We start from the raw sequence: 11,679 nt of genomic DNA, 5'->3' as shown, positions 1-11,679 counted from the left end.
GCATTTATATTGAGGACATACTATTGTGTTACATCTTTCTGACCACTAAGGCACCTTATTGTTTATTGAATGTACATGTATTGGCTATTTGCTACATACCGGCTCTAGGCAGTGAGTTAGGGGGAAAGTATGGAGAGAGTCCTTATATGCAGAAAACTTTATCTATTGGGGAAAATAGATCTATAAACAAATGAAAATAATAGAAAATATGTACAAAACATTCCATAAACAGATAAAGGAAAGATTAGCTAAATTTTAAATGATGAAAGAGAAATAGTCTATTTCAGTTGAAATAGTGAAAGAAGTTAGTAGAATAAGTTGTTTCACAGAAGATGCTTTGGTAGGACCTGGAATATGTTGCTGAGTGTGGTCATTGAGTCCTTGGGCCACAGATTTTTACAGCATCAACTAGATGTGATATTTACTTCTTTGAGACAATATAAAATTTTTTCATTTATGGTGTTTCATGGTATTTACCTTACATTTTACTAGCATATTTATCTAGAACGTTCCCCCTCAATAGACTGTAAGCTGATCTATATAAACAGGACATCTATTAAAATAAGATGTAGAAGAATGGAGTGAATGTCCAGACATTAATCCCTTGTTAACTGTGTGACTTTAGGCAAGGAAAATTTAAAAAATGCTTTATAACTTCTCATCTGCAACACGAGAATAACAATAACGGTGACATTAGGTTGTTGTGAACATTAAACAAGAAAATGTATGTAAAAATTCTTAGCATGGTGCTTAGCACTTAGTAAATACTCAGTAAACGTTAATTATTACTAATATTATTATATGTCTTTGAGCTCTAAGTCTATGCCTGTATCACAGTTGGACACTTAGCAATTATTTGTTGTTTGTGTTGAAATTAAGGACCCTTCCTTTTATGAGTTTCTTCTCCATCCATCCATCCATCCATCCATCCATCCATCCATCCATGCATTCAGGTTATCTGCTACATACCTGACACTCAATCCTATTCCCTCCAAAGAGCTCACAGTCTTGTCTTCTGAGTCTACTTTGATAACTCCTTAACTTTTCTAACTCCCTTTTAGAGTTTTTCAGACAGAATTGAGTAAAAGCTTTACTAAAATAGCTTAATCGTGTTTCGATCGCTAGGAAGAATCAGCGATGGTAAATTTACTGGGGAGACAAACGGCACACACAATGTTAATATAATGTGAGATGAGTTACTTCTGAATATGACAATGTGCTCTATCACAATACTATACTTTTCTTCATGACCCTGAAGACAATCTCAAGTAACTGCTTTTTAGTTTGTCTCTTACTTAAATTTCTACTCTTCTAAGATAAAACACATTGTAACTGTTTTGTTCTTCATCGTATCTCTAGCATCTAGCAGATTGACTACCACCTAGTAAGTACTCAATACACATTTGCTAAAGGAAAGAATAAATGAAATAAACAAATTGAGGAATTGACATTATGACTTTGTATTTTGGGTGTGGATATGATTGTATCGAAGTAATATGAAACAATGTTCTATTTTGGACCTCGTCTTTTTGGTTTCTTTAAGGCAAGAGTGTGTAGGCATAATTCAGTATGTATGTGGGGAGGGTGTGGTAGGGTGGGGTAGAAGTGATCACTTCCCAATGAATGATTCTGATTTTCTGGAAGGGATACAATTTTACAATTGGTAATATGCTTCGGTCAAAGCTCATTTAAAAACTCTCAGTGTTTCTACAATATAATTCTGAGTTAAGTGAAAGTACTATATAAAGCATTAAGCTAAATCAAATTAATACCATCTGTTTTTGGAATCCTACATTTTACCCAAATACATATGCCAATGATTTTAGCTTTTGGGACACCTTATTGTTATATGCTTTTAGTGCTGTTTGACTTCATTTACATTAATGTGTTAGATAAAACTTAAATAAAGGAGAAATTAAGAATAAGGTATTATTCATATCAAACATTGTAGCACCACTATTTTTACCTAAATCTTTAGGGTAAAAATTCTTACAGGAAAGATATCTAAGCTTTTCAAATTATATCTATAAACAGAACTAGAGTCTCAAACAGCATTTATCTCTAAGTCTGAGTTATAGCTTGCTTCATTGCTCCCTAAACACCAAATTTTCCACTATAGGTGCAGGACATATGCTCTTTCAGCTCAGTATGCTGTAGAGCCCAAGTGTGGCACATTTACACTGGCAGCTCCTTGGGAAGAAAAAAATAGCATGGGGAACACGGAAATCTTACAGTAGAGGAGGTTCGAAATACAAATGTTGAAGTGCTAAGCTCTCAGAAAGTAATAATTTCACTGATTTTTATTAGAAAGAGGATATATGAGCATAGCGATGAATGGTAAATCAGCATTTCTGCCTCTTTACCAGCTTTTATGATAGGCATTAATGGTGGCAACTGTCACAGAGATTACGGCTGCTTTATTTCAAGGGAGTCTAAGAGGCAGAACGTAGTATGAGTATTTTATAAACATGTATTTTTAAAGTCAGCCATTTGAGTTTGCAGGGATGACAAATGATTCCTGGGAGGGCTTAAACAGGGAGAGGGATGGAGTAGAGGAGGGAAGAAAGTGGGGAAAATCGTATCATTTATTTGATCTAGAAATTTGGATGTTAGTTATAGTCCACATTTCTGTTAGCCATTTTATTCTAGCCTAAGTGGTGCCAAAATTATTTTATTGATCAGCTATCCTGGGATTGAAAAAGCCACATTCTGACCAAGACCATGTGACTTTTACTTCCCATTACAAAACAGTATGGGCCTCCAGAGTGTAGTTGGTTTAACTACATTTGTGATTATTTTGTTGAAGATAAAATCCCCTATCTGTCACTTCCCAGACCTTCAAGACCTTATGTGAGGTTTACAAAGTCATAGGGAGGAGATAATCCTTACCATCTTTCTTCTAGTGTGTTCTGTATGTCTGAAAAAAGGGAGCTAATGTATATGACTGTGGTACAAAATGTACCCAAAGCAAATTGTTTTTATTGGATAGCAGTAGTACCATTTGCTAGAATGGAAGCTTTCAGGCAGTTTCTGACTTAAAAACATTTTGTAGGTAGAATATATATATATGTGTGTGTGTGTGTATATATATATATATATATTAAACACATCAACATTCCTGCTAGCATTCCTGCTCTGTTCTCATTGCTCTGTTAGAGCTGCAGCTACTGAAGCCATTATGATAATGTCCGGAGGTTTTAGAAAATTCGTTGGTGCAGAGATGGAGGAAAGACCCACTTAAAGCACCTGACTCTCAGCTTATATAACTGTCTTCTATAGTAAACTCTTGACAATTCAAACTTCTTTTTTTCCCTTTACTCCCAAGTTGTTAGAATATTTCTTTTGCTCATTTATTCCTTCATCAGCAAACATTTATTTAATATTCAATATGTGTCAGGGATTCACTAGGTTTTGAGTGTACAGCGGTGAATGAGATCGGAGAAGTTTCTGTGTCCAGAAAACTCAAATGGAGAGATGACATATGAGACAAGGAAGCGAACTGCTAGAGAAGCATGGCAGGGCCACCTGATTTGGTCCATAGAGGTTAGGGACAGCTCCCCAGATGAAGCAGCTTCTAAACTAATAACTGAAGAATGAGTAGGAATTAAATCCCACATTGGATGGTTTCATAAGACAATATATATGAAATAACAAAAATTGTGAAGTACTGTGTAGAGATTATATTTTATTACTGGTCTTCTTGTAATCAGGTAATCTTAAAATATCAGGGACCTTAAAAATCTCAATATATTTTGATACATATTGTGGCAGCAGTATTGTCATTGGTGGTAGGAAGCGTCTTACTAATAGTTGTTGTTTTCCATATCCTGGTATAATATATCATTTTCTAGAACTGGTGCTCTATAACCAACCATCTAAAATATTTTGCCTGCTTAATTTAGAGACTCAGTTAGGTCCTTCCCATTGGGAGGGGCTGGGAGGATGAACAGTTTTATACTGGAGTATAGCCAAGATGTTATGACCACTGCTTGCCTGATTCATAGGTAGGTGGTTTTAGTGTGATGGGGATTGAGAAAAGCTGAGTTCTTGTTCTGATACAGCAATTAGATAGGCAAATGGCCCAAGACAAATTACTTAATTTCATTTGGTCTCATTTCCTCATCTGCAGAATGATTACCTCTAAGAGACAATCTGTGATAAACTTGCTAGTGCAGTTTCTCTAAGTCTAATGTTCCTTATTTATTTATTTATTTATTTATTTATTTATTTAATCTATCAATCATCTATCTATCATCTATCTATCTATCTATCTATCTATCTATCTATCTATCATCTATCTATCTATCTATCATCTATCTATCTATCTATCATCTATCTATCTATTTATTTCTACGTAGGCTCCATATCTAGCATGGGCTCGCTTGAATTCATGACCCGAGATCAAGAGTCACCTATGTCCCCTCCCCCCCAATCATTTATTAATGCCTGCTTTTTAAAAATTTCCTATTAAGAATCTCAATAGAGCTTAAGTCATTTGCCGATTTGTTTACTCCATGAAGCAAGTATGCCTAGCTACTAAACCAAATGGAACAGATGAAAGTTGCATGTACATCTAAGTATGTTCTTCACATGTATATGTGCATAGGTGCAGGCTGTCAAATTGCTAAGTTAAAAAATATCTTCAGAATGAAATGAAAAATGTCTTAAAATGTCAACATGTTTTGCTCTCTTTGCTTATTAAACTCATTTTTTTTTTTTTTTTTTGCCCCAGATTCAGGAAGGATCATTTTTAGAAGGGACTAATAGATAACATCTGTGGGAACATATATGAATTGAGGCTCATAATACAGTAGTATAACATTTAATGTGTAGTAATTTTGATGTATGTCAGAGATGAAAATAAGACCTTAAGTACTTTATATAGTGAAAAACAATGGTAGGTAAATGTCTGTGGGATGTTTTAGCTAATCACTGATGATGTTCCAATGTTCTATGTCTACAATTCAGAGCTTTCTCCTTAACTTAAGTTCCTTACTACGCTGACCTTTGTGGAGTGATAATCTCATACTCACCTCATATGCATACCATAACGATTGATTTTATTGATTGGTCATCTCCTGGATGAAATTGCAGTTTCTCTCAGGTAGAAGTTATTCTTGGACTAGTTTGTGTATCCTCAGTCACTGAAACTGTACAATGGAGGGATGCCTGGGTGGCTCAGTCGGCTGGGCGTCTGCCTTCAGCTCAGGTCATGATCCCGGGGTCCTGGGATTGAGTCCCACATTGGGCTCCCTGCTCAGTGGGGAGCCTGCTTCTCTCTCTGCCTGCCCTTCCCCCTGCTCATATGCCCTCTCTCTCTCTTTCTCCTCTCTCTTTCTGAGAAATAGGTAAAATAAAATCTAAAAAAACCCCAACTGTACAATGGAAGTAGTAGGAGTTCATTAACCAGCAGCAACAATAACAAGCTGAATATTCAGAGAGAGACTGAATTCTGACCTTGGATAAAGAACTAGTTAATTTGAATACTGAATGTTCTGTTGAACTAAAAGTACGTTTTTCTATCTTGGTTTTTCTGAGCCAGTTTGGCCACACCTTTGAAGGATTCTTCCCTAAACATAACCAGAATCACAGGCTTTATGCATGTGTGCAACTCCAGACTCTGGGACTCTTTCATTTTAAACCATTGATTCTGTTTTGTGTTCCTGGCCTTGCATTTTGTTCTTTCTTGCCTAAATTCTGCTACCTTGCCTAACTTCTTGAGATGGATGACCCAGTTTCATGAACTACACTGGCTTTGCTTTATTCCCTGGCCATTGTCTTTGGATCATCCTTGTCTCCATACTGTGCAGAATTTGGACCATTCTGTCCTTATTAATTGCTCCCAAGATTCCATTCTGAGTATAGTGTTTGTCTGCTATTGGTATTTTGATTGGGATTGTGTTGAATATGTATAAGGCTTTGGGCAGTATGGCCATCTTAACAATATTAATTCTTCTGATCCATGAACACAGGGTATCTTTCCACTTTTTGGGTCTTTGATTTTTTTCAGCTAAATTCTGTAGTTTTTATTGTAGAGATCTTTTACTTCCTTGTTTTCAATTTATTCCTAAGCACTTTGTTTATTTATTTTTTTGACGTTATTGTGAATGGGACATCTATTTTTGGTAATGACAAACATGTTTTTTTTTTAAAAAACCTTGTTTTTCTCAATATATTTGTAAAGGTTTTTAAGTTGTTTCATATCTGGTCAAGTTGAGATTTTTAAGAACCACATTTTTAATTTGTAATAAAAGCTTACAGCTTGATTTTTTCCAAAAAGTCAACAAAGGCAATATTTACTTATTTTCAGATTCTTTATCATTAGTGTAAAAGAATGCAATTGATTTCTATGTGTTGATTTTTTATCTTATCACTTTAGTGAAATTGTTGATGATATTTTAGTTGTTTCTAGTAATTAATTTTACAAATAAGTTCACAATAAATAATGTTTACAAATAATTTCATACTTCTCTGGTGTATATTTGAGATAAATTCTTAGAGGTGGAAACAGCAAAGGGTAAAATCATGTTTTTGGTAACTATTTTAACAGACTTTAATTTTTAGAATAGTCTTATGTTCACAACAATATTGAGCAGAAGATACAGGGGCACATGGGTGGCTCAGTCGGGTAAGCGTGGGATTCTTGGTTTCAGCTCAGGTCATGATCCCAGGGTTGTGAGATAGAGCCCCATGTAAGGTTCCATGCTCAGCAGGGAGTCTGCTTGAGATTCTCTGTCTCCCCCCTTCCCCCCCAACTCCCACACACTCTCTTCTCTAAAATAAATAAATAAGTAAATAAATAAATAAATAAAATCTTAAAAAAGAAAATAGAAGATACAGAGATTTCCCATATACTCCCTGCCCCCACACATCTACAACCTCCCTTATTATCAAAATCCCCCACCAGAGTGGTGCATTTGTTGCCAGTGATGAGCCTACATTGACACATTATTGTGATCCAAAGTCCATAGTTTATATTAGGGTACAGTTTAATTGGTATTGTGTATTCTATGGATTTGGCCAAATGTCTAATGGCATGTATCCATCATTATAGTGTACAGGAGTATTTCCCCTGCCCTAATAATCTTCTGTGCTCTGCCTATTCGTCCCATGCCCTCTCAAACCCCTGGCAAGCACTGATCTTTTTATTGTCTCCATAGTTTTGCCTTTTCCAGAATGTCATATGATTGGAATCATATAGTATGTAGCCTTTTTAGATTGGCTTCTTTTACCCAGTAATATACATTTAAGTTTCCTCCATGTTTTCTCATTTAGTTTAGATCATTTAGTGCTGAATAGTAATCCACTGTCTGGATGTAACACAGTTTATCATTCACCTACTGAAGAAGATCTTGATTGCAATTTTGGCAATTATTTGGCAATTATTAATAAAGTTGCTACAAACATTTTTGTATGTAGATTTTTGTGTAAATGTAAGTTTTCAACTCCTTTGAGTAAATACTAGAGTGAGATTGCTGAATAGTATGGTAAGAGTATTAACTTTTGTAAGAGACTGCCAAAGTGTCTTCCAAAGTGGTTGTACCATTTTGCATTCCCACCAGCAAAGAATGAGAGTTTCTGTTGCTCCTCATCCTTGTCAACATTTGGTGTTGTCAGTTTTGGATTTTGATCATTCTAATAGGTGTGTAGTGGTATCTCATTGTTTTAGTTTGCATTCCCTGATCATACTATGTGAAGCTCTTTTTCATATGCTCATCTGCCATCTGTATATCTTATTTGGTAAGGTGCCAGTTAAAGTCTTTGGCCCACTTTTTAATTGGGTTGTTTGTGTTCATATTGTTGATTTTTAATGTTCTTTGTAAATTTTGGGAAATAGTTGTTTATTATGTATTTTTTGCAAATATTTTTTCTCCATCTATAGCTTGTCTTTCATTCTTTCGATAGTATATTTTGCAGGCAGAAAGCTTTAATTTTAATGAAGTCCAGCTTATCATTTATTTCTTTCATGGATCATGCCTTTGCTGTTGTATTTAAAAAGTAATTTCCACCCCTAAGCGGCCTGAGGTGACCTCTGAAAATGGTTTGCTATTTGCTTTACCCAGAAAACCCTACAAAATCATGCAAATCAAAAGGTTCAAATCTCTGTGTTCACTTTAAGGACACATGTGAAACTGCCCAGGCCCTCAGGGTATGCATATCTGAAAAGCCACCAAGTATCTGAAAGATGTCACTTTGCAGAAGCAGTATGTGCCATTCTGTAGCTATAATGGTGGAGTTGGTAGGTGTGCCTAGGCCAAACGGTGGGGCTGGACACGGGGTTGGTGGCCCAAGAAGAGTGCTGGATTTTTTCTGCACATGCTTAAAAATGCAGAGAGTAATGCTGTAGTTAAGGGTTTAGATGTCCATTCTCTGGTCATTGAGCACATCCATGTGAACAAAGCCCCGAAGATGCAGCATAGAATTTAGGGCTCATTGTCGGGTTAACCCATACATGAGCTCTCCCTGCCACGTCGAGATGATTGTTCCTGAAAACAAGCAGATTGTTCCTAAACCAGAGGAGGAGGTTGCACAGAAGAAAAAGGTATCCCAGAAGAAACTGAAGAAATAAAAACTATGGCCTGGGAGTAAAGTCTGCATAGAATAAATGCAAATAAAAAAAAAAAAGAGAAAAAAAGTAATTTCCAAACCCAAGGTCATCTAGATTTTCTCCTATGTGATCTTTCAGGAGTTTTATAGGTTTGCAGTTTACATTTAGCTCTGTGATCCTTCTTGAGTTAATTTCTTACTATAAGGGTACAAAGTCGGTGTGTAGCTTCGTTTATTTTGTTTTGTTTTTGTCTGTTTGTTTGAATGTCCAGTTATTTCAGTACCATTTATTTAAAAGACAATCTTTTCTTCATTGTATTGCCTTTGCTCTTTTGTCAAAGATCAGTTATGTGTATTTATGTGGGTCTGTTTCTCAGCTCTCTATTCTGTTTCACTGATCTATTTGTCTGTTCTTTCACCAATACCACATAGTCTTAAAGTAATCATGAAGTTGCATATGTCAATCCTTAGACTTGATTCTTTGCCTTTAATATTGTGTTGGCTATTTTGATTCTTTTGCCTCTCCATTTAAACGTTAGAATCAGTTTGTTGATATCCACAAAATAGATGGATGGGATTTTGATTAGGATTGTACTGAATCTGTAGATCAAGTTCGGAAAAACTGACATTTTGACAATATTTGAGTCTTTGTATTCATGAACATGGAATATAGTCTCCATTTATTTAGTTTTTCTTTGATTTCACTCATCAGAGCTTTGCAGTTTTTCTAATATAGATCTTGTACATATTTTGTTAGATTTATACCTACGTATTTCATTTTTTGCAGGAGCTAATGTAAATGATAATGTGTTTGTAATTTCAAATTCAACTTGTTCATAGTTGATTGATTGACTTTTTAACTTTCTACCCTGAAACCTTGTTATAATCACTTATTAATTCCATATTTTTTCTATATATTGCCAAGCTGTTATCTTAATGGCTGTTGCAGTTTGCATTTCCACCAGAAATTGATAATCATTCCTATTCCTAACATTTTCCCTAACAGATTTATTGTCAAACTTCCAGATTTTGCCAATCTGATAGGTTAGCAATGTTTCCTCACTATAGTGGTATTTAGAATTTCTTTTATTAAGTGAAGTTGGCCATTTTTTTCTTTAAGGGTCATTTCTGTGTTCTTGGTCTGTGAACAGATTCTTTCAGCATTCTTCTATTGGATTGTTGATCTTTTTATCTGAGGTTTTGGGGAGCTCTTATTATATCATTTATGCTGGCTTTTCATCCTACTCCCTTATCAGTTATAAATAATTTCTCCAAGTTTTTATGTACATTTTAACTTTGTGTACAGTGTTTCTGGTCTGCAGAATACTTTTAAATGACTAGTTAATTATTCATTCTTTTTTCTTGAGTTGTTATTGGGTATTGAGATAATTAGGAAGGTTTCCCTGATCTCAGGTTGAAAAGACATTCATCTATATCTTCTTCCAATTCATATAAAATTTTAATTATTTTTAAAAAGATTTTATTTTTAAGTAATCTGTACACCCAACATGGGGCTCAAACTCATTGATCCTAAAATCAATCCCAGGTGCCCCATAAAATTTTAATTATTATTAATTTTTTTTTTACTTTAAATATATGATCTTTCTAAAGTTCATCTTAGTGGGTGGGGTAAGATATAGATCTAATTTTGCCTTAGCCAAAATGTTGTTCTGAAGCCAATTATTAAAAAGTTTGCCAGGTAGTTTCTAGTCACAGCAGAGTTTAAGAATATAAATTTTAAGAATTTCAGGGTTATTTTTAGAGGAAACACTTTGTTACACACACACACACACACACAATTTCCTGATGTGGAAAATAAATTTGTGTACAAAAACTTAAAAAACTCAGGAATGATGTTTTTGAAATAAATGTTAACACATACTTAACCTGGAACCGAAATTCATTATCTTTCAAGTCTTTTCAACTTTCTCCCATAGTTTTAATTCCAAGTTTGACAATTTAGAGTTTTCTGGAGAGTAATATTCTCTAAGTCTTATTAAAGAAAAATAAAACTAAAAATTGGTTTGTCAAAATATAAATATTAATGCTCTATGTAGTCCATTAAGGCCTTCAATAAATGAAAACCAAATATAAAGTAACAAGCTTTTAGTAAGTATCTGGACATGATCCAAGATAAAAATTCAGAAAAAAGCAAGTTTTTAAAAAAAATAACAGTTTAATCCAAATGTAACATTATTGCTGATTATAGAGTCTCACTATGTGGTTTAGAGCAAAGCTGTTTTCATCTACCCACTCTGAAAATCAGCATGACCACAGGCAGTCAGAATCAAATAAATAGTCTTAGAAATAATTTTGTCCAATTTCTGTATTTTCTGAGGATACAATTATTGCCCATATTGATGCTCTTCAGCTAAAGACCATGAGGAACACACCTGTAGTTAGGCAATTTGGGTTTATGCTTACCGTAACAAGCCATTGAGGGAGACCACACAACCGGTCATGGGAAATCGCAGGGTATCTCAGTAGGAGTGCTGGAAAGGACTTTTAAAATAGGATTTCAGTGTTGGTTGGGTGATTTGGGGGAAGATTTCAGGAATCTTAAATCTTTGTTCTGAGGCCTTGTTCTGGATTGGATGCTGTCAGGAAGCAGGGCTAATTCTGATTGGGTATTTAGTATATCTTACTTAGAAGGAGGGGAGACTGGAGGGAAGCTAAAACCAGCAGCGTTCACTCATATTACTCAAGACAGGGAGATGTTGGATTGTTTTTCTGGTTTGGACAAAGTTTGCATTTTTCTCTGTGTTCAGGCATGATTATAGAGTGGTCTTGTTTCTGTCTTTTTTTTAAAAAAATTTGAGTATAGTTGACACAATGTTGCATTAGTTTTAGGTGTACAACATAGTGATTCAACGGTCTCTATATGTTATGCTGTGCTCACCACGAGTGTAGCTCCCATCTGTCACCGTACAACACTATTCTAGTACCATTAACTATATTCTCCATGCTGTGCCTTTGATTCCCATGACTCGTTCAGTCTTGTTTCTCTCTTGATATCATAGTCAGAGAGTGCTTTGTCCGATGTTGGTGTTCTGTGAGAAAGTGTTCCGGGTAGTTTCCAGGTGTCAGGAGCTGCTTTTTTTTGGCACTCCAAAAAGGGCAGAATTTTTCCTT

At 35.1% G+C, this 11,679-nt stretch overlaps 1 pseudogene; it reads left to right on the top strand.

Moving 5' to 3' along the window:
- The first annotated feature begins 8,038 nt into the window (after positions 1–8,038).
- On the top strand, positions 8,039–8,605 carry LOC113262353 (60S ribosomal protein L17-like; annotated as a pseudogene).
- Positions 8,606–11,679: the final 3,074 nt, after the last annotated feature.

This window comes from Ursus arctos, unplaced genomic scaffold, assembly GCF_023065955.2.
Source record: "Ursus arctos isolate Adak ecotype North America unplaced genomic scaffold, UrsArc2.0 scaffold_9, whole genome shotgun sequence".
NCBI lineage: Eukaryota > Metazoa > Chordata > Mammalia > Carnivora > Ursidae > Ursus > Ursus arctos.
Note: the sequence above shows the minus strand (reverse complement) of the source record. Positions and strands in the feature narration are given on the sequence as shown.